Source organism: Lithobates pipiens, unplaced genomic scaffold, assembly GCF_037356315.1.
Source record: "Lithobates pipiens isolate NorthernLeopardFrog02 unplaced genomic scaffold, aLitPip1_a1.2 Scaffold_25, whole genome shotgun sequence".
Classification (NCBI taxonomy): domain Eukaryota; kingdom Metazoa; phylum Chordata; class Amphibia; order Anura; family Ranidae; genus Lithobates; species Lithobates pipiens.
In genome coordinates, this window is record NW_027507787.1 from 67754612 (window position 1) to 67777885 (window position 23274).

Consider the following 23274-nt stretch of genomic DNA (forward strand, 5'->3'; position numbering starts at 1 on the left):
TGTGGATGGCTGGGAGCGAACTTCTTTTGCCGGTCCAGCAGCTGGGGCAGGGACATTTGCCTGCTATAATCGGACGTGGGTGTACCACTAGCAGAGTTCCCGGAAGCACTTGGCTGTGACACCTAATTCTACACCTTCATTCCTCTCAGAGCAGGTTTCAGAGAGGACTGAAGGTCTAGTGGGGTTGGAGATGCCAGCTGATGAGGAGCAAGGAGAGGTCCGCTTTGTTCTTTGGTGTGGGTCTTTGAGGTACGCTTGCCAACGAGCTGCATGGCAGGTCAACATATATCTGGTCAAGCATGTGGTGCCCAAGCGGCTGATGTTTTGGCCACGTGAGATACGCTTGAGACATATGTTGCAAATAGCAGCAGTGCGATCTGATGCACTCGTCTCAAAAAAGGCCCACACCAAAGAACTTTTAGAATAACGCGCAGAGGCAGCGCTCTGCACAGGCGGAGCTCTGCGGTGTGATTCAGTCGGTGTGCTGCCCCTAAGCTGGCCCCCGGAGGGCATCCTGCCTCGTTGGACATGTGCCTCCTCCTCCTCCTCCTCTCTCCTTCCAGGCACCCACGTGGAGTCAGTGCCCTCATCATCCCCTCCCTCTTCATCGCTGTAGCAAACCTGGCAGTATGCTGCAGCTTGTGGAACATGACTGCCAGATTGCTGTCCTTCTTGAGCATCCCCCCTCTCTGCGCTCACGCTACTGCCTTCCTCTAGCTGAGTGTCATCATCAGAGCCCACAAAACACTGGGCATCCTCCTGGAGCATGTACCCAACACTGTGCTCAAAGAGTTCAGGAGACTCCTCAGGAGGACGTGGTGGGTCTAGGGAAGGAGTCACTGATGATGACATTGAGAGGAGGGAAGACGATGCGTTGGCAGCTGCTTTGCTACTACCCTGAGACTGGGTGAGAGAGGATGAGGAGGATGAAGAGGGCTTGGTCATCCACTCTACCAAGTCGTTGGCATGTTGCGGTTCAACATGTCCAGCTGCCGAAAAGATGGACAAGCGTGTCCCATGGCAACGTGCTGATGACAATGCACCGCGTCCACGACCAGCACTGTTGTCTCTAGACACAGAGCCTGCTTGCCCTCTTTTATCGGCTCGCGCCTGTCTGCCTCTCCTTGCTGGCCTTCCAGACATGGTAATGGCCTGAAGGGAGTTGGGTAAAAAAGCAGTTGGGTAGTGTATATTGTGCTAGGGGCACACAACACCCACTAACTCCTGCAGATGCCTAACACTACTGACTGCAAGCTCTATTATAAAAGATAGATCACTAGCTATATAGGTGAGGTGAATATAGCGGTGTATACTGCGGTCAGGGCACGCAGACAATAACCACTACACAACAGCAAGATCGAAAATCGGCTGAAAACGATCGGTGTGTACTGTGTTGAAGGTACACAGAACACCCACTGCTTCAGACGCCAACACACTACACAAGGCTGCCGCGCTGGCGGCCTTATATAGTGTTGGGCGTGCACTACACAGCCTGAGCTATGATTGGCCACAGGCATCCTGCCTGTGGCCAATCATGGCTCTCCTCGCTGCTGGCGCTGCGATTGGCCAAGCATGCGGGGTCACAGTGCATGCTTGGCCAATCATGAGCCAGCAATGCACTGCGCCATCGCAGTGCATTGTGGGCCGTGAGCGCCACACAAATTTGGCGCCAACGGACCAAAATGTTCGGACTTCGCCGAACGGACGAACAGCCAATGTTTGAGTCGAACGTATGTTCGACTCGAACACGAAGCTCATCCCTACTTGCCACTAGTGTGAATGAAAGGATTGTACAACAAGCCCCAATATAATGAGAAGATTTACACTGACCACCAATGTAACAGACATTTAGCCAGCGCTCACATTTGTGTCAGGAACACATGCAAAATGGCTTTCCTGGCACAACAGAAACATGCTGCCATTTAGCAGATACACAGCAGTGCCATTAATTGTTAATGAAACCCTCACGCATCTGCTGACATGCTGTGGCACTGTGTGATTTTGAAAAAGCATTAAGGACTTTGTTCCACATTTCTAGCACATCGAAAAGCCCATTGAAATGAATGGACTGCTCTACACGTGACCTACATTTTTATTTACCCTGTCAGTACACCTTTGCATCCTAAAGCCTCTGCTAACCTCTGCACCTCCCCCATCCTCTCCACGCCAACCCTCCACCCCTTTAACTCTACCAGCCTTCTCTGCTCATCTTTGCACCCACCTTCCTTACCTCTATACATCCCCTCCTTGCTTACCTGCGGTACCCAAAATGTAATTCCTTCTCTGCCTACCTCTGCACACCCCACACTACCCTCCCTACCCCCCACACCAACTTGGTTACCTTTGCAGAACAGGCTGATGTTAGGCTTAATGACCACAGTTGTAGGCAGGACTTTCAAGCATGCTCCTTTACCTCCCCAGTGGGCAGCATTCTACAAAAGTGGATACATAAGAATGTTGCCTTTATTTACATATCAATGCCACCAATCTGCGGCTATTTACAGATTAATGACACTGCTGTTTACATATCAATGTCGGTTATTTACATGTAAACACAGAGCCTGCAGGTGAATCATCTGTACACAACAATAGGGCAGAGCTTGGTAGCATTAGTAGCAGAACTTTACACTCAGGACACAGCACGGGACTAAAACTTCAAGGGATGAGGGAATTTAAACTGGGATAGTTGGCAAGTATGAGGCAGCTGCTTTGGACCTCACAACAATGATGGGGTTCAGGGCAGCTTCCCCTTTTGCCCTGCCTTAAAGACGGCCCTGCTTGAATTGAGAAAGCATGGCTGATTTTACATTGTTGTTTGCAGCTGCCTCAATTTTACAAACAAACAGAAATGGAGCATACCGATATGAACAGATTCGCTGATTTCAATGAATTATTATTACAACTGAGTTTGTATGCATTCCAAAAAAATTCAGTTTTGGTGCCAGGAAAAATCATCTTCATTCAGTATGCTCTCAGGAGTGTCAGATTCATGGTACCCCTCAGGGTATTGTGCTTCTTTTAGCCAGCCACAATGTAACTGCAGGATTCTGTAGTGACTTACAGGATGGTTGGAGCAACCCATAGCTCTCAGAGGGGAATCATGAATTTGAAACCCCTGAAAGTGTGCGAAATGAAGAGGATTACCCAGGCATTGTAGTTCATGAAGACAATGATGTTATACAGCAAAACAAGTATATCTGTTTACAGGAAAACCTTATTTTCAATTTTGTGACAGGGTAGTTTTATGGTCATAACTCAGCAGCTCCCCTTCCCAGAATACCGGCTCTGTTTACCTTAGATATCGGAGGGTGGAAGGCTACAAAGTCACTGCTGCTAGGAGGAGGCAGGGGAAACTGTATGCTAAACTAACAACTTTTGTGACTTTAGTACTTCTGCTGTAAACTTTGAGGATGAATTGTTCTATAGTACCTGCAGCTACAAAAGGACTTTTTTAAGTGTATAGTGCTTGGTGAGAATTTTTAAATATTTTATTGTCATAGACTGACTACAGACTCACTCAAGTCTAATATATACTATATATATATATATATATATATATATATATATATATATATATATATATATATATATTAATATATATATAGCGCTGGCTCCTAATGAGATTGTGCTATGTGTTTTTCAAAGTTAAACTTCTGCAGTTTGGTTTTGGGGCTAATTTACAAAATGTATGGTTTCAGCATCAGTCCAGCTGGGTTTCACTGGGTTCTCCTTGGCTGTAGTTGTCACTTTCACCGCTGGCAAGAGTAAGAACGCAGTCTAGCTGGGTGTATTGAATGCCACGTTTCTTTCAGAAACAGCCCAGTGGCAGTGTTCTCCTGCTGTGCATTCTGGGAGGTGGTATTTAAGGTACCGACATCACGTGTTGTCGGTTCGGGAGATTTTCTGTCTGTTGAGTTCTGGTCCTCCTGACCAGCCCCATGGCCCTCCTGGCGTGGGGTGCGGAACCATGCATTTCCCGAGTCTCGGGGCTGGCTAGCCAGAGGCAACGCAACTGCAGGGACATGCCTGAATGGATCTCGAGGCCTATTGATTCAAAAGTGGTCTGTGCTGTCTCATCTAAGGTAGAGGCCCAGCAACCGGAGAAACCCCAGGGGGGACACTTCAGGAGAAGGCCGTGCGCAAGGCTGGCTTCTCTGAAGGAGCCTGGAGGCTCAGTTGAAGGACACTTCATGGATCTACACTCATACGGTATCGCCGGATCAGCTGAGAGATACTCGTACCGTATGATAGCTCTCTAAATGTGTCTATGTCCCTCAGTTTCGCTTTGTGGCAGAGACTCTCTCAAGTATTCAATGCTCAAGTCTGTGGCAGAGACTTTCCTTAGCACCTTACCGGCTGCTAGGCCTAGTGAGAGGAGGTCTATCCGGGGGTTGTAAAATCCAGCAGTGAAATGGTTACTATTCTCTGGATTTTTCCTATAAGAGACTTTCTATTTTTGCAGTCCAAAGTACCTGAACTTTTTCCTAACCCTCTACCCTAAACTAATGCCGCGTACACACGATCAGAATTCTGCCCAGAAAAAGATAGATGAGAGATTTTCATCAGAAAATGCAACCATGTGTATACTTCATCAGAATTTAGCTGTCCGAGCCAGCCAAAAATTGATATCATGTTCTCAATTTTCCCAACGGAAAAACGTTCTATCGGTAATTCCGATCGTGCGTATGCAATTCCGACTCGCCAAAAAATCACGCATGCTCAGATTCAGTATTCAGTATTGTAGGCAATATATATATATTGAAATGGATATTTTGATGATAGGCAACTCCTATCCTCATATTGATTAGTGGTTCCAAATTAATAACTACTGCAGTAGGGAACAGACACAAAAGATACGCTCAGCATCTTTCCAAATAACCGTTCTCCTTTATTATGACGCATTTGAAGGCTTTTATACACATGATTACGTAGGTATCACATTAATATTACAATTGTACGTTTATGGTAACAAGGGGCGTTACATAGGCAGGCTTATTCTAATCAGAACTCGAAAGAATGCAAAACATGTACTGAAAACATTATTAGTGCCGTGTGCACAGTGAGGGCATTGTGCAATACATATAAAATAGAATACAATTATATACCGAACCTACAAATTTCCATTACAGTCTCCTCTCTTTTGATCAATATTTTGATCACTAACCATACCTGCTATCACCTTTAACCTGGAACCTCCACACGCTTAGGTGGAGGTAGTCCTGGCCAAAGAGGCAAAAACTCCATTGTGGAGAAAATAATAGCTAAACAGCTTTTTTCATTACAAAATGACTTTTCACTGTGAAAAACAAATACATATTTACAAAGTACTGGCTGTACACTCCTGTGGCCAGAATGGCCTTCTAGCTTAATTGCTGGTATGCTGACTTATCAGCACATGTAAACACAGACAATTGTACATAAAATGGAAGAGGTATAAAAGACAAAAATGACTTCAACATGGCTAAACTACTTTTCAAATATATGTATCCCTTACAATTAAAGTAATTGAATCAAAAAGTACCCTAGACTGTGATCGCAAGAGGGAAACAAATCAAACACAGAGATTTCTTTCATTTAGTCATTTTTGCAGTGTCTGGTGTGGATCCAGGTGACTTTTCCTTCAAGTTTTGCAAAACTGTACATAAAATAGATGCTGTATTGAGTCTCCAAACATTTCCTTATATATAAATGTCTCTTAACAATCCACAAGTCAACTGGCTTTAGTTTTAGATCCTTCCAAACTTTTAGGATCTGGAATTGGGGAGAAAACACATAAATGAGTTTGTCAAAAACCTTAAAAAATCAGCACCATTCTCTGGGAGATCCGAATGGAGGACTTCAGCTGCTGAGACAAAATATAAGCAAGTGAGCAACACACTCCCAAACCAAATCCCATAGGGAAAGAGTCCAACATCCCCCTACTGGCTTGATAAAATATAATAAAACATTCAGGCAAAAGTTTTCTAGTTTCTTACTCTACTTTGTCCGCTACATTGTAGACAGTAGGGGGTGTAAAAATAAAACCTCAAAACTTCTAGTAAGGACTCTCCTATAAAAATGATTTCCTCTGTTACTCTCTGTAGATTCTGCACTCTGTACTTAAAAACTACTTCTGATAACACTTTTTTTACTATGGCCTTTGCTGTAGCATTTGCCACTGGACATTCATAAAACATGTCCATACAAACAAAATACATACTCGTAACATCCTGACTTGGGCATCTGGATATATCTTTTTGTTATCTCTGGAAGGGATGTTCAGCTTTTGGTAACACCTTTGGTAACAGGTAAAACAAGAAGTGGTATGTTATAAAAACAACTGTGGAGAACCCTGGCTCTATCCCACGCTCATTTACTAAGGCAGCCATAACTACTTGTGACTGATGACATGGTCCACGTGTCAAGCTGAAGGGAAAAGAGTGTCTGGCAAACATAAGTGATCACCTTTTCCAAAGTCCTGTTTCGTAAGAAGTTGCCCTCTGTGGACCACTTGTGCTTCTCGTTCTGGGGTCCTTAAAGTTGAATTATTAATCCCAGCTATACTGGGCCAAAACTCGGGTGGAATCTGTGAGTTGCACAGACCCAGCAAGTGTCCGGGGCTGTAAATGTAGCATCCTTAGAGTCACCTGGTCTGCTTCCATATGTGAGTTTTACTGTTAGTATGGCTACCTCAGCAAGAACCTGGAAGGCTGAAAACAGCCGATCAAATTAACTTGGAATGCTTGATTGGTTTACCTGCCGAAGTAAAAACAAACTTCTGGCCCTTCAAATGGAACCAAAAGCTCTCTATATCTTGACTATCTATATAAATATATACTCTTTTTATAGCTCACAGGCTTTTCTAAAACATGGAGCTCTGCTTCTTGAGCTGGGGAAAAAGGATCCAATGACTCTGAATACAGAGTATCCTTCTGGGTGATAAACTTCATCCTCGGTATAAAACCAGGAATAACACTACAAAAAAGTAAATACTCGGGTCTTCTGGGAGTGTGTCCTGCACTGGGCTCACAGCAGATGATTCCTATGTCATCAATTTAACACATGTGCTTTTTCTTTGTCTCCAGCCTCCTCCAATAGAGGCAATAAGGTGGCTGGATTCAAATGTACACATTTTTTCATTGTTAGATTTGTACATAAACACACAAAACAAATTCATATTTTGAACCTTTCATTAGACAAACACTTAGCTATATATTTGCTGTGCAGAATGTCGGACTATTAAAAATTAAATATTCAACCAAAATAATATCTGTAACTTTGTCTAATAGCAACTTTCCATAAAGCTACAGCTCTGATACACCGGAGTGAACCCTTCATTACTGGGTCCAGCTTGCATAAATATAACAATGGCTTGTTTTCTATCATGCTGTTGTGTAAGAACTCAAGTTTCATGTTTCAAAAAGACAACTTTTTCCTGGCAATATTATAATAAATCATAAGAATACCCTGCAGTGCTGCAGAGATGTCCATAAATCCAAAATATTCTTCTACTTATACCCACTGCACTTACAAGGAAAAGGGGCACATCATTTCACAATCCACATATTCTGCTTTGGATTTCAAAAATAAAAATACATAAAAACAAAAGGACCAACAATATGTATGACGGACCAGAAAGCACTTGGCCATCAAAAACTATAAACCAACTGGCTGCAGGCAGCAGCTATCCTAACAGGGTGTGTGGACTTGATGTGATGGGTCTGTTATATTTAAATGTTATTATTACTCTCACATCATGGACCGCACATCAAGTTATTATCAGACTTTAAGATTTCATTTCTGTAGAAAAACTTCCTTATGTATCCCATTCATCTTGGCTTTGTTAAACATTATTGCAGCTGTATTCAAATTAACAACCTCATCTTAATCTTTTTTTCTTTCCACTCAATAAATGTAAAATTACAAAATTGTTATCTTAATCTAAACTAATTCCATTTTTACCAATTTCCCCATTAACCTGGATTTCATTTCCAACCAAAGGTTTTCAATATATCTATATTTATTAATAAAATTGTTAAACTCATATTAGAAATTAATACTCATATGATAATTTCAATATCACACACTAATATATATGCACAGATAAATGTCCTTAAAGGGGGACATATTACTTAATTTTACTCAATTTCTCTCTTTTTTTTTTTTTTAATGCACTGTTTCCACTATCAAAAGATATTTAATTAGTGTAAGACATGGTTAAATGTAACCTTGATTTTACCATGTTTGGAAAACAGATTCAAAAATAATTGTGATCACATTGTTTATCATTAGATTCGTTAACCCGGCACATTTTGTTATAAATGTTTTGTCTAAAAAACTGAAATTGGCATGGTGTCCTCCAGCTTATCACCAATCTCTCATCCCAGCTACATTCTTCCAGGAGAGCACAAAAGAGGGGGCCACATCTGCGTACATGACATAAGCGATAGAACTAAAGGTTCCAGCATTCACAAACATACACAAGTATCGCTCTAAAATCGCTTACATTATTTCCATTTGTACACAACACATGCCTATCATTCTCTCACTTTCTTTTAACGCTTTTTAATACTTCCTTGCTCAAATTTCTGCTTTCTTTATTTTGTTCTGATATCCTTTACATCCAATGTATTGTAATTCCATACTTCACATACTGTACCTTCTATGATCAGACGGGCAGCTATAGTGCTCATCCCATCTTCCCTCTCTGACAACATATAAAGCATTCTGTTAACTCTCATTACTGTTTCTTGACTTTACTAGTTCTAGTGCCTGACCCCAAATTCATCCCACAACTTAACATCAAAAAGTCCCTTTCTGTCTAGTGTTAATGTCACTCTTGATCCATCCTGCTCACATAAATAGCTGTTTCTCTAGCTGTATACTCTGCATGATTCTTTGTCCCTGTGGACTTTGGTGGTAACCCAGTTACCCTTTGTGGATCCCTGTCCACTTTAACCATTAATCTAGGGGCTCAGTATAGGCGGAACCACATCTTCGGTTCATATATAGCGCTCCTCTTGCGCTGGGCATTTTTGAGGGTCTCTTACCCGTCATTCCCTTACTTAATTTAATGCCCATAATGACTGGCCAGTCTTCTCTACGTACGAAGATTCTAGGTTCGGCTCCTGGCTGGCTCGCCACCTGAAATGGATATTTTGATGATAGACAACTCCTATCCTCATATTGATTAGTGGTTCCAAATTAATAACTACTGCAGTAGGGAACAGACACAAAAGATACGCTCAGCATCTTTCCAAATAACCGTTCTCCTTTATTATGACGCATTTGAAGGCTTTTATACACATGATTACGTAGGTATCACATTAATATTACAATTGTACGTTTATGGTAACAAGGGGCGTTACATAGGCAGGCTTATTCTAATCAGAACTCGAAAGAATGCAAAACATGTACTGAAAACATTATTAGTGCCGTGTGCACAGTGAGGGCATTGTGCAATACATATAAAATAGAATACAATTATATACAGAACCTACAAATTTCCATTACAATATTTTTTTTCATTTATTTTTATTTTTTTAAGGAATAAATGATTTTCCCATCTATGTTTATGTCTGTAAAAAAATCAAACAAACATAAAAAGACTTACATTTTTAAGGCATGGCCGCAAAATCAACATTTTAACCAATTCTAGTGATGTGTCAACTTTCTGGAAAGCAAGGAAGATAAATATGCTATACTAACAAGCAAACAAAAGTTTTCCCAGCACACTTATCAGCTAGCCTGCTTTAAAAATGGCACTGTAACAATTTGTGTTTAAAACAGAGGTTTTAGTTGCACATATTTGAAAATGTATGTGGAAGCCACACTGCCCTGTAAAGGCTACTCTGTGCAGTACTCTTTTATTTGAGAGTCTCCATATTGGAGAATATATAGCAGGGAAAAATTAAAGGATAAGTTCACCTTTTTAATAAAAACAATACATGCACATTTTTTGCAGGTAAAAAAAAAAAAAATTATTTTATTTCTAGGGAGCCTTTGGAGCATTGCCCCTCCGATCAGCAGATCATGGGTGCAATATCCGGCCCCTGCAGATGCTCAGGATAGCAGTCTGCTCCTACCTTATACAGGCAGACAGTTACCTGAGAGCAGGAAGAACAATGGACTATGAGAGCACTCACCAGCACCCTTGCAGCTCATTGAAAACTACAAGCCGTTATGTGCAATGTCTGGCGGTACTAGTAGGGGTTCATTGACAGGAAACTGAACAGCCCTGCACGACCACACTATTTGCAAAAAGTGACAGTGGATGCGGGGAAAATAACCCCAGCCCACTGTCACGGTAGGGGGGGGTGGATTCTACAGTTCCAGATGGTGGAAAATGTTACATGTTCTACCCTAAAAATGGGTGAAACAAGTTTCAAAAGTGAACTTATTCTTTAACCACATGCCAACCACGCTGTAGCCGAATGGCTAGTTCTGGGAAACTCATGAGTCTGGAGGACACTGCTGATCACAGATTGAGGCAGAGAGCCAATCAGCGTCCAATCACAGCTAATCATGGATGTAAATAGAAGCTCATGCTGATAGCATTAGGAGAAGAGAAGAGAGCCGATAACCAGCTTCTCTAAAAGGGACATTGATTATCCACGTAGTCCCAACAGTGCTCCCAATCTGTGCCCACCAGTGCTGCCAATAAGTGCCCATCAGTGCCACCTATCAATGCCACCTATCAGTGCCTATCAATACCCATCAGTGCTACCTCCTCAGTGCTGCCTCATAATTGCAGCCTATCAGTTCCCATCAGTGCAGCCTCATCAGCGGACAACAGTGAAGGAAAAAAATATCTGTTTGCAAAATTTTACTCATCGCTGATGTCGGGGGTGGGCGGGACCGAGCAGCTATCAAACACCAGCCTATGGGATGGGGTCTGGGCGGGCGGCTATGTGTATGTGACCCCACCCCCTTTCTTAAGCAGCTCAATCATTGGCTGGTGCTCGGTCCCGCCAATCCTGACATCTCTGCTGAGTTGTGACAGCTGGTCTCTCTCCCTGCAAGTAGTTATATTAGCTGACATATAGCTCCCTCTCTAATATATATATATATATATATATTTATGGTGTAGAGCCCTCTGACCGATATGGATAAGGATGACAAACAAGGATAACATAAACTCGCTTACTTGAAATGGACCTGAAAGTGTGCCCTGGTCTAACGTACGGTATACCAAAATAAGGGGGCATACCTTAAAATGAAATGAATATGAAATGGTGAAATGAGTACTCACACGAGGAGTATGCTAGAGAAAAGCCCTGATAAAGGGGGCGGGTGGGCGGGTATCGCGCACCGGAACCGACGAGGAAGATGGGCGAACGGCGGGTTATATACACGACCGGGCTCCTCCCATAATTTCAGGCCACCATACTGGCCTTTCTATTTATGGTGTAGAGCCCTCTGACCGATACGGATAAGGATGACAAACAAGGATAACATAAACTCGCTTACTTGAAATGGACCTGAAAGTGTGCCCTGGTCTAACGTACGGTATACCAAAATAAGGGGGCAAAAAACACTCAGGTAGGGGATGCATTTTATTGAATCAAGACTGTTACTGGGTGAGTTTGACGAAGGCCTGGGCCATCTCAACTTGCGGATTGGGTATGTAACGGGCAAAACAGGAGGACTTCCATCTACCCAACTTTTTGATAACATGGACCGGGACCCCTTGGCGGGAGGCCGTCGAAGCTGCCCCGATACGAAATGAATGTCCAGAGTAGTGGGCAGGATTGAGGTGAAGGATGCCCAGGAGTATCCTGACATGTTCCATGAACTGGGCTGCGTTGAGAGGTTTCGTGTGAAAGGGCAGAAGCGGGCCAGTCCCTGGTTGATCGGCCAAAAGGGTCAACAAGCGGGTGAGAACAGTGACCGGGCACCAGCGGTTGTAGGTCTTATAGAAGTGTATGTCCGTGCCTGAGCCAAGCTGCTGTGTCTTGGAAACCGCTAAGTGTAGGATGAAGTGGTCCTCAAACCTGACTAGATGGTGCTTGCACAGCATGCGTGCCGAGGGGCTACTGCAGGTAAACTCGCCTGGTCGTAAGAAGCCGTAGAAGGCCAGATGTATGGCTGCTTGCAGGACGACACTAACGTGGAGACCGAAAGGTGAAGAGGCCAGAATATCTGACATGTCCCTGAACACTTCACCTGTGATAGGCAGCCGTTTGGTGCTGGACACCGGCCGACGCTTCTGAATGCCGCGCATGAGAGCCCGGACGGCGTGGTAAGTGAACAAGGAGGGCTTAGTAGGGTCCTGGAGGGACGTGAAATGTTGTACCCCGGCCAAGTACAACCGGATCGTATTAAAGGACAATGCCAACTCCGAATGGCAGTAAGAAATGAAGGCAAGGACTTGTTTGACCCGGGAGGACTCCGTGCTGTGAGACGACGCGAAGCGGCTAAAGGCCCTCCAGGCCGATTGATAGGCCTTGCGGGTATTGTCTGAGAGGGAGAGATCAATGAGTTGAGTTGCTGCTGAGAGGTGTGGGGCTAATCCAAGGTCAGTTGAGACCAGTCCGGGATAGCCGCTGATGTTGGTTCGGCTCCGGGCACCTGGTCAAAAAATGAAACAAAGTTAAAGCGGGAGAGGGCATCCGCCGCCTGATTAAATTTACCGGGGACAAAGGAACAATGAAGGTTGAACTGAAACAACAATGAGAGCTGGGTCAGTCGCCGCAGGAAGGACATAATCTGTAGAGACCTGGACCTGCCTTTATTAATGATCTCCGCAGTGGCCAGGTTATCTGTAGAAAAAACCACCGTCTGGCCCGACCAGCTGCGGCCCCACGTGTGTGCAGCGGCTACAATGGGATATAACTCGAACAGGGAGGACGTCTCAGTGAAGCCAGGAATAGCCAGTATCTGGGGAGGCCAGGGGGCTGCGAGCCAGAGGTTGCCAAAGATCGCCGCAAAGCCCGTGGAGGCCGCCGCGTCGGTCACCACCCGAGGTGAAAGGGAGGACACGGAGGGGACGAACAGGGACACTCCATTCCAGGAAGATAGGAATTCCTCCCACATGGCAAGGTCTGCTATAGCTGCGGAATCCAGGCTGAGTACTTGCTCCGGGTCCTGAGAGTGGGACAGTAAGGCTAACAGGCGTGACACGAACGAGCGCCCCTGAGGGATGATGCGCATGGCGAAATTAAGCATGCCAAGAAGGGATTGAAGCTGTCTCTTGGTACAAGTCCTGGCACGGGTGAAGTCCCTCAGGACCGTCCTGATGCGGGTCAGTTTATCCGGGGGAAGGCTGGCCTGCATAGTGTTAGTGTCTAGGCTGACCCCGAGAAAGGTGATGGCCTGCGATGGACCCTCCACCTTATGCTCGGCAATGGGGACGTTAAGATTATTGAAGATGCCCTCAATTTACCCAGATCTCGTGGAGGAGAGCCGGGTGGCTCTATCAGCAGGAAGTCATCCAGATAATGAATGACTTCCTGACACTGGGCTACGTGCAGCAAGATCCATGCGAGAGCCTGCGCAAAAGTGTCGAAGAGCCAGGGACTACTCTTGGACCCGAACGTGAGTTTAGTGGCAAAGTAGTACAGCTGCCTCCACTTGATGCCATGCCAGCACCAGAGGGATGGATGGATGGGAAGAAGCTTGAAGGCGTTTGAGATGTCGGCCTTGGAAAGCCAGGTACCTGTGCCTGTTTTAAGAATGGACTGGATGGCCATGTCTACAGATGCATACTTAAGGGAGAACTCCTCAGAGGGGATAAGGGAATTGAGGCTGGGGACCGTAGAGGAATGAGGCGCTGACAAATCATAAACCAATCTGAGTTTATTAGAGAACTTGCCCTTGACAAGCCCAATAGGGCTGACTCGCCAGGTGTTAAATGGGGGCTGTACGAAAGGGCCGATGATAAAGTCCTGGTCTAGCTCAGATTGCAGCAGTAGGTCAATGGCTTGTTCATCCGTGGCTGCTGACCGTAGGTTCTGGCATTCGTGCGTGAGGTGAGGGAGAGAGACAAGTCCAGTATGAAAACCTTGCGTGAAGCCCTGGACGAGGTAGGCGGATAGTGAGGGGGTAGGATGACTGGTGAGGTAGACACTAAGCCATGAAATGTTGAGCCGGCTTAGTCAGGACCTCTTGAGCTGCTTGAGCTCGCACATAAGCCGGGGGTGAGCTCTATGACACTGGGTGCACACATGGAGCAGCCTACACTGACTAAAATTGCACGACCCACTGTTGTAATTGTTGCAGATTGCTGCACCGCCCATGGTTTTGACTGGGCGCCCAAGCTTATCGGTCTGTGGCAGGCGTGCCGGTGCCAGTAGGCCCTGAGCGGCACCCGAGGTAGATGGACCGTCTAAGGGCGGGGCTGCCACTGAGCTAGCGCACCAAGCCGCAGTATGAGTTGCTGACTGGCAGATCGCACACAGAGGGGACCGTAGCCCCGCGAAGTGGCGGCAGAACAGCTCGGTATCCATGGTGCTCCAGTCCGTAGGCGTCTGGAACTGGGAGAGCCTGGCGGCTGCTTTAGCGGAGAAGGAGCGGTGGTAATCATAGAATGAAAAACCGCCGTACTTGTAACCCAGGTCAACTACCACATGGAGGTACCGATCCAGCTCCTCCCTCCTGCCAGGGGAGGCTGAGCAAATGATGTCCCTCATCATGCCGAAAGCCAAGGTAAACTCGGTGATTGAGAGTTTCCTGTCCAGTCTGGAATCCTTGGCTTTGAGGACCACTGACACGTCCCCCCAAGTATACGCCTTGTTCTCTGCCAGCTCATGAATAGAGATGAGAAGAGAAGCCAAATTGACGTCTTTGCCCTCTAAGATGTCCTTCCTGATGTTAGCTGACACTAGATGGGACGGGTACACTATTGGTGCACATCCGGAGATACCTGCGGGAGGATTAACAACTGGCTCGGATGCTGGTACTGGCAGAGGAACAGCGGGGTGGGTCTCGAGGAGGGCCACTCAACTCTGCAGTTCTGACATTGAGGTTGTGAGGGACGACACCAGGGTGTGAAGCTGTGAGATTGAGGAGGCGATGGAGCCCAGGGAGGCCTGCTGGGCACAAGCCTCAACCGCCGCAGGGGGAGGAAACAGGAGCCCGAAAAGCTCGGCCTTTCTGGCTGTTGCTGGAAAGGGCACGCCCCTGCGTCTTAGCTCGGCTGTGAGCCTGGGAATGGTCCACACTCTGAAGGCCCTTTGGCTGCCATTCTCTGAGACAACAGATGGAGACAATGGAGCCGTGAGGTCCTCGCTGCCAGCCTGGGACATGGTGGCAGAATGCGGGTCTGGCGAGGCTACTAGCCCTCTGATCCGGGTTTTCTCCTAATATGGACCTATAGGGGTGACATGGATTACAAACTGGTTTGAGACTCCTAAAGAAAAATACATTTTTTTTTTTTTTAAAGAAGGATGCTTGTGCTGAAGAGCGTTTCCTACCAGATGATTATGCTTACCTAAGGAGGCACCGTCCGACCAGGTGCAGGCTGGACCTACTGAAACTCGACTGACCTGAGGAAATGAAGGTGAAGTTTGTTTGAGACTCCCACCTGACGAACGGCTAGCTAACAGTGGAGGTGAGATTTAGACATGAGATGAAACGACACAATGGAAGAAACAAATGAAATCTTCTCTTCTCTTCCCTTTTTTCTTTTCCCCTTTTCTCTCCCCTTTTTATTATATTTTTTTTTTTTTTTTTTTCCCCCTTTTTTTTATTTTTTTTTTGTCAACTCAATAGCGAATGAGGCTGACGAGCAAGGGCCCCCTGATAAAAATCCAACATTGAAGAATCAACTGGACTAGAAGCGGGAAGCGATGAGTGACCGTGAAATGAGTGAATCTGCCATGACAGAGATCCGAATCGCCATGCCACAAACTTGCGACCGAGCACGAAACAGATTCTGGAGCATGTACTGAAATGAGGCCATTCCTGGGGCACGCCGGGACGAATTTGGTCCACGAATGTGACTATTCGTACCGGAACGTGATAGGTGAAATGAAATGAAACCCATGACAAAGACTGGAATCAGAAGACAAGCCCATGAACCTAACAGATGAATCCCGTCTTTGGAGCATGTACTGAAATGAGGCGTAGCAGCTGGGCACACCGGGACGAATCGGTGCATAAACAAATGCAACAGGATTCGAATCGGAGCGTAATAAGTGACAGAAATGATATCCCATGACAGAGACAAGATTCAACGACTGGACTGATGGTAACAACAAAGAATCCGACTCTAGAGCATGTACTGAAATGAGGCGTAGCAGCTGGGCACACCAGAACGAATCGGTGCATGAAAATGCGACAGGATTTGAACTGGAGTGTAATAAGTGACAGAAATGATATCCCATGACAGAGACTGGATTCAACGACTGGACTGTAGGTTACAAAGAATCCGTCTCTGGAGCATGTACCGAAATGAGGCGTAGCAGCTGGGCACACCAGGACGAATCGGTGCATAGAAGAATGCGACAGGATTCGAATTGGAGCGTAATAAGTGACAGAAATGGTATGCCATGACAAAGACAAGAATCAGGGACCGTGCGTGAACCTGCGAGTGACTCAGTCTCTGGAGCATGTACAGAAATGAGGCTGAACCCTGGGGCACTTCAAAGCGAATCGGTGCACCAGAGGTGCGACAAGATTCAGCCGGAGTGCGGCTAGTGACAGAAATGATTTGAAACGGTAGAAATGAGTGGACTGAAATGACTTGAAATGAGATGAAATGAGATACATAACACAACTGCATGAATGATGAGATATGTTCGAACTGGAGCAGACCAACCGATACGTGCGGACTGCTTGCTTTGTCGTCACAAGCAGTCGGCTGTGAGTCGAACGATTCGACCGATACTAATAGAAATGCTCGGGGAGTCGAACGGTTTCGAATGTCGTACCTGCGAACGAATCGCCTGACGTGGCGTGATCGACCGAAGGTGATAACGACTACATCGAAAGTAGAAACAGTGACATGAGTACGAGAGCCACAGAAAAACATTCGAGCGGTTCGTGAGTTCAGGGAATGTTTGATGGGACATTGTAATACATGAACTGAAAAAAGGGGGTGCCGAAGCCCTACCTGCGACAGCCGGCCCGACGTGTAACGACAAATTCGATGGGTAAGACGACACTCCGACGGCGAAACCCACGGACGCTGATGAACTGGAAGATGGTCAAGACGGAGACGAACAACGCGGGAACTCACGAACGGGCTCACTGCGTCTGGTCTAGGATAGTCGGCCCTTGATATCTGACGTATCAGGTATCGCGCACCGGAACCGACGAGGAAGATGGACGAACGGCGGGTTATATACACGACCGGGCTCCTCCCATAATTTCAGGCCACCATACTGGCCTTTCTATATATATATATATATATAGCTGCCATAACCGCAGGGTGGCCGTGACTGAATGGGCTTACTAGTTACCTTCTCCTGGCCTGCTCTTCCATGTCTAGGGGTTCCCAGGGTTGATACCCAGCGACTTGTACACTGACACAGCCCTTTCAAAAGGTTTTATTTTGCAGTAAAACTTTCACAAAACACAGTCTCTTATGCCACGTACACACGAGCGGATTGTATGGCATACTTAGTCCGTCATACAATCCGACGGACAATCCGTCGTAGTTTCCACTGAACGGACTTGACCACACACGGATACACAAACAGTCCGTCGAAAGCTTGCGCGATGACGTGTACAGCACGTACGACGGGACTAGAAATAGGAAGTCCAAGACACAGCAAAGCACCCTTCCGCCGTGTAAATCCTTTCTGGGCAAATCCATTCTTAGTCCGTCGAACTAGCATACTGACGAACGTATTGTCCGCTGAAACCAAAGTACGACGGACAGATTTTTGGAAAAACCGAAATTCTTAGTACTCCGGACTGCACGCTGAAAAAGTCCACTGAAGCCCACACTCGAGCGGATTGTCCGCTGAAATGTGTTTCAACGGACTAAGTATGTCAAACAGTTCGACCGTGTATACGTGGCATTAGGGAACAGAAGGCATGGGGGAAGAACTCAGGTACCTTGAACTGTAGGTTTAACACAGTCTCTACTTCCACCCAGAGAGTAGCCACTCGCAGCTGGGTACTTCAAAGCTGAACAGACCTCTAACCAGAGATCATGGCAGTCAGCACATTGACTCAAAACTTGAACAATCAACTGAAGATGAACAGGAACCTTTTTCCAACGGTACCTGGAACGTTTCCCGCTTCCTTTGTGGTACTGGAAAAGTGTGAACTCATCAATGTCCTTCCCAACTCAGTAACACATGATGCCACTTGCCGGCCCTCCTCTGAAGAGTCCTCCCCCGGTCACTTCCACGAGCTGTGGTGTCCCTCCGAGCCAAGAGCACACCCGGACACTTTGAAGCCTCCCTCAGTTACAGTGCCTCGGACCAGCAGATTCCAAGACTCGGGAACAGACGGAACCCTACCCCGGACCAGACAGGTCTATCAGGGGCCACTGACAGGAACATGCTGTGGGATGTCAGACACCCTGTGACCGGGACCCCTCACGGGGCTACCCCGGTCCTGGAACCAGAACAGACCACACGGGTCTCACGAACAACTCCGAAACCCCGAACACGGGACACACACCTGCTTAAGTACCCCCTCCCAGACTCCTCAGCAGGCCCAGCACTCTCAGTGATTAGCCTGGTTCTAGCCTGTCATGTACACTTCACCGCTCACATGACCAGGCAGAATTTCAAACATGGCCTGGTCAGACTGGTGTTAAGGCTTACCTGCACAATTAACCCTCAGTACCATAGAGTCCTGAGGCAAAAACTAAATTTACAATGCGTGTGACATTTGATCCCAAATGTCATCCGCTACATATATATTAATATTATAAATATACACACGTGTGTTTGAGCTCTTGGGTGCACATCCTAATGCAATATGCTGTGCGTGCTTATGGACACATTAGAGTAGAGGTAGGTAGAGCACAATGGCAGTTAAAGGTGTACAGTGTGTCCCCATGTCCCCATGCCAATTCCAGCAGACAAGCTATGTAAGAATGGTAGCCACCCCAATTTATAACTAGCTTTTGAAGTAAGGTGCTCATGGAAGCACTTTGTACCACACAAACAAAAGCAAAAATTAGCACGCCATATCCCTTTGAGTCCTTCATGGCACTCTTTCTTCTAATGACATCACCCAATTCTAATAAAAGTATAATAGGACTGCTACATTTTTTACTGTGTTTATCAATGCTAAGAGTTCTAGCATGTTCTGCATACTACACCATTTTACTAAGCAGGCACTAGTGTCTCAATTTCAAACACTCAGATATTGATGTGGAAAACACTTGCGGATATTTGCTCTGGTAATAGTACTATTTTAATCTCATGGTGCTCCATTAAAAACTTGCTTTAGGTAAAATAAACAGTTTCTAAACACTATTGCCTTAAATACATGAATGACAGTTTTTCATACAAATCGTGATCCATTTATAGAAAGCTTTTACCATTTACATGGGGACCAACCCCCCCTCTGGCAATTCTTCATTATGTTTTCTTACATGAATATAAGATTATCTGTAAAGAGAAAAAAAAAATGAAGCCTATTATAAAAATCCAGTTTTGATATCTATACATACTGCATATTTTCTCCACATTAGGGTGTACTGCACTTTTTGCCATCTGGTAACTACCTAACTAACAGATGTAAAAGAACAAATACATTTTCTAACTGCCCTAGAAGAATAATATAAATGATTTAACTGGATAAAAAGTCTTAGAGATGCACTGTGCATGTGTCTCTCTTATCCCCTCCGTTCATATAGGAGCCACAAATCAACAGTGAACTACCCGTCTCAGGCAATACATTTTAGATCCTTTCTGCATACGCACAGGTGGGTCTGCGTGTATATATTATAGGGAGTATATAGGATATTTTGGCAGTTCCGCACCTGTCCCCATGAAATGAAATTGCTAAAGATAAACCCTTCTTTACATTTATTGCTGTGAAATAGAAATATGACATGAACGGAATGTGTAACTGAAACAGTTGGAGTTAAATGGTATCCTTAATGTTCAGAAAGAAAATGCAGCTGTGGTTTATGTTTTGTACAAACCTCCGTCTGAGATTAAGAATGCAATTCCCTCTAAAATAAGGCTGCGGAAATGTATGTAAACTATTTTGTAGGTATTTAGCAATATATTATGGGGAAGAAAAATAAAAATGTGTACAGAATTTTTTTTGCTGTGCCAACAAATGATTCACAGCCTTTGTATATCAATCCTTTGAGGTGGAGGAGGAATTTGAAATCCACAGCGATACAACTAATGTTAAATGTATGATAACAACAAGGATAGAGACCATAAGCATTTTACTAGCAATGGTAAAGAAGGTACTGTATATCCATACAGATACTTTTTGATAATTAAATGCAGAACATGTGCACCATACTTCAACGGCTAGCTATAAATTGGGGTGGTTGTCATTTTCGTATAGCTTGCTTACTGGATTTGGAATGTGGACACATTGGATGCCTTCAGCTGCTGTGCTCTTGCTGGGCTTCTAATGTGGAATGGGCTCATGTGCTATGTGTCCCAGTGCCTGTGTTGTTTTAAAAAAATGCAGATTTCTACCTTTATCTTAGAGCGTCTCCCGATGCTCACGTTACTCCTCTGGTCTCTCTGCTTCTCTCCCCCCTCCTCCCAGCTGACAATATTTGGCCCCACCCATTATAGCTGTCAGAGGGAGAGGAGAGAGCCGAAAAGTCACTTGAGCGCCGGGAGACACTCCAAGGCCTGATTCACACCTGTGCTTTTTGCAGATTTGCACTATAGAACGTGTTCCATAGGAAACCATGTTAAATGGACTGTAGTGCAAATCTGTAAAATGCAAAAAGAATTAAAAATACATAGGTGTGAATCAGGCCTAAGATAAGATAGAAATCTGCATTTTTTTATACAGCACAGGCTCTGGGACACCTAGCAATGCATTATATAACAGATGGGATGGTATACAGATGATAAAGTGGCTTAACAACCACTTGAATGCCCCGTACACACGGTCAGATCTTCAGACGGAAAATGTTCAATGGGAGCTTTTTGTCGGAAATTCCGACCATGTGTAGGCTCCATTGGACATTTTCCATCGGAATTTCCGACACACAATATTTGAGATCTGGATCTCACATTTTCCGACAACAATATCCGTTGTCGGAAATTAAATTAGATCATGTGTACACAATTCCGTCGTACAAAGTTCCACGCATGCTTGGAATCAAGCAGAACAACCACACTGGCTATTGAACTTAATTTTTCTCGGCTTGTCATGTGTTGCACATCCCCACGTTCTTGACGTTCACAATTTCCGACCAACTTTGTGTGACCATATGTATGCAAGACAACTTTGAGCCAACATCTGTCAGAAAAAATCCATGGATTTTGTTGTCGGAATATCCAATTGCGTGTACGGGGCATTAGAGTTAGGACCGCACTTTACAGAGGGACCTTAGCGAGGTAGTGCAGGTTACACATATAATTTTTCAAATGTGTGCAACTAAAACCTCTGTTTTTAAAGCAAATTGTTAGGCAGTGCCAATTTTTTTTTTTTTATAAAGGCTAGCTAGTGTGTGTTCATGGGAAGTGCTTGGTTACTGTAATGTATATTCACACAGATACTTATTGATAAATGCAGAACAATTCTAGGCACAGCAGGGGGTAAATAATCTAGTGGTATTGCATGATGGAGGTAGTATGTCCAAACTGACATAAAATAAATGCAGCCCCCCACTTTACAATACTAAGAAGAATTTTTAAATATACTATTGGACTGAAATGTCAAACAATTTAAAAAAAAAGGTTGTCTGTATAAGCCTATCTAATAGTCTTTCTATGAACCGATAAATATAAATGAGAAGGCAACTTACGTGTATCAATATATACACTGATTCTAGAGACAGTGAAGTTTTATCTTCCTGTATTAAAAGGTTTTTACATAAATAAAAAGACTTATTTAACCACTTACAGACCGGACCATTTTGCTGGTCAAAGACCAGACCACTTTTTGCGATTCGGCACTGCGTTGCTTTAACTGACAATTGCGCGGCCGTGCGACGTGGCTCCCAAACAAAATTGACGTCCTTTTTTTTCCCACAAATAGAGCTTTCTTTTGGTGGTATTTGATCACCCCTGCGGTTTTTATTTTTTGCGCTATAAACAAAAAAAGAGCGACAATTTTGAAAAAAACGCATTATTTTTTACTTTTTGTTATAATAAATATCCCCCAAAAATATATAAAGAAACATTTTTTTCCCTCAGTTTAGGCCGATACGTATTCTTCTACATATTTTTGGTAAAAAAAAAAAATCGCAATAAGCGATTGATTGGTTTGCGCAAAAGTTATAGCGTTTACAAAATAGGGATAGTTTTATAGCATTTTTATAAATAATTTTTTATTATTTATTTTTTTACTAGTAATGGCGGTGATCAGCGATTTTTATTGTGACTGCGACATTGTGGGGGACCCATCGGACATTTTTGACACATTTTTCGGACCATTGTCATTTATACAGTAATCACTGCTATATAAATGCAGTGATTCCTGTGTAAATGACACTGGCAGTGAAGGGGTTAACCAGTGGGTGGCAGTGTAGGGGTTAAGTGTTCCTAGGGGTGTGTTACTAACTGTGGGGGGGTTGGGCTTTCATTTAGTGAACACTGATCTCTGCTCCAATCACATGGAGCAGAGATCAGCGTCACTAGTTGCTAGGCAGAATAGAGAAATGCTGTTTACACGGCATTTCCTCCATTCAGCCGTCCCGTGAGACGATCGCGGGGATGCCCGCGGCGATCGAGTCCGCGGGTCCCGCGACCGGACTCACGGGGGTCCCGACCAGCGCGGGAGCGCGCCGCCGGCGACGCGCTCCCGATGGCAGGGTGGCATTGAATATTGGACGTGCCTGTACGCCAATATGCCTGCCCGTGCCATTCTGTCGGCGTACATAGTCGTGCGCTGGTCGGGAACCGGTTAAATTAGAAGTACAGCCAAAGCTCGTTTGGCTATACTTCTTCTGTGAATCACAGGAGTGCAGATCATTTTGTACTCTTGTGACCCATTCTTAGCAGACAGTGGGCTGAAGCCCACTATCGACTGATGTCACAAAGCCGATCCAGGCTTGGGAAAAATTGCACCCACATTCCTGGACCAGCACCCGGCTCAGCCTTTCAGTAAGTCACTGAGAGCATGAGCCGGCCACTCCGTCCCCTCCACAGTCTAGCACTCCAGCGAGCGCGGGGGGAGAGAGCAGAGAGCTGGTGACTGATAGTCACCATTTCTCTTCTCAGGGAGCACTGAGAACCA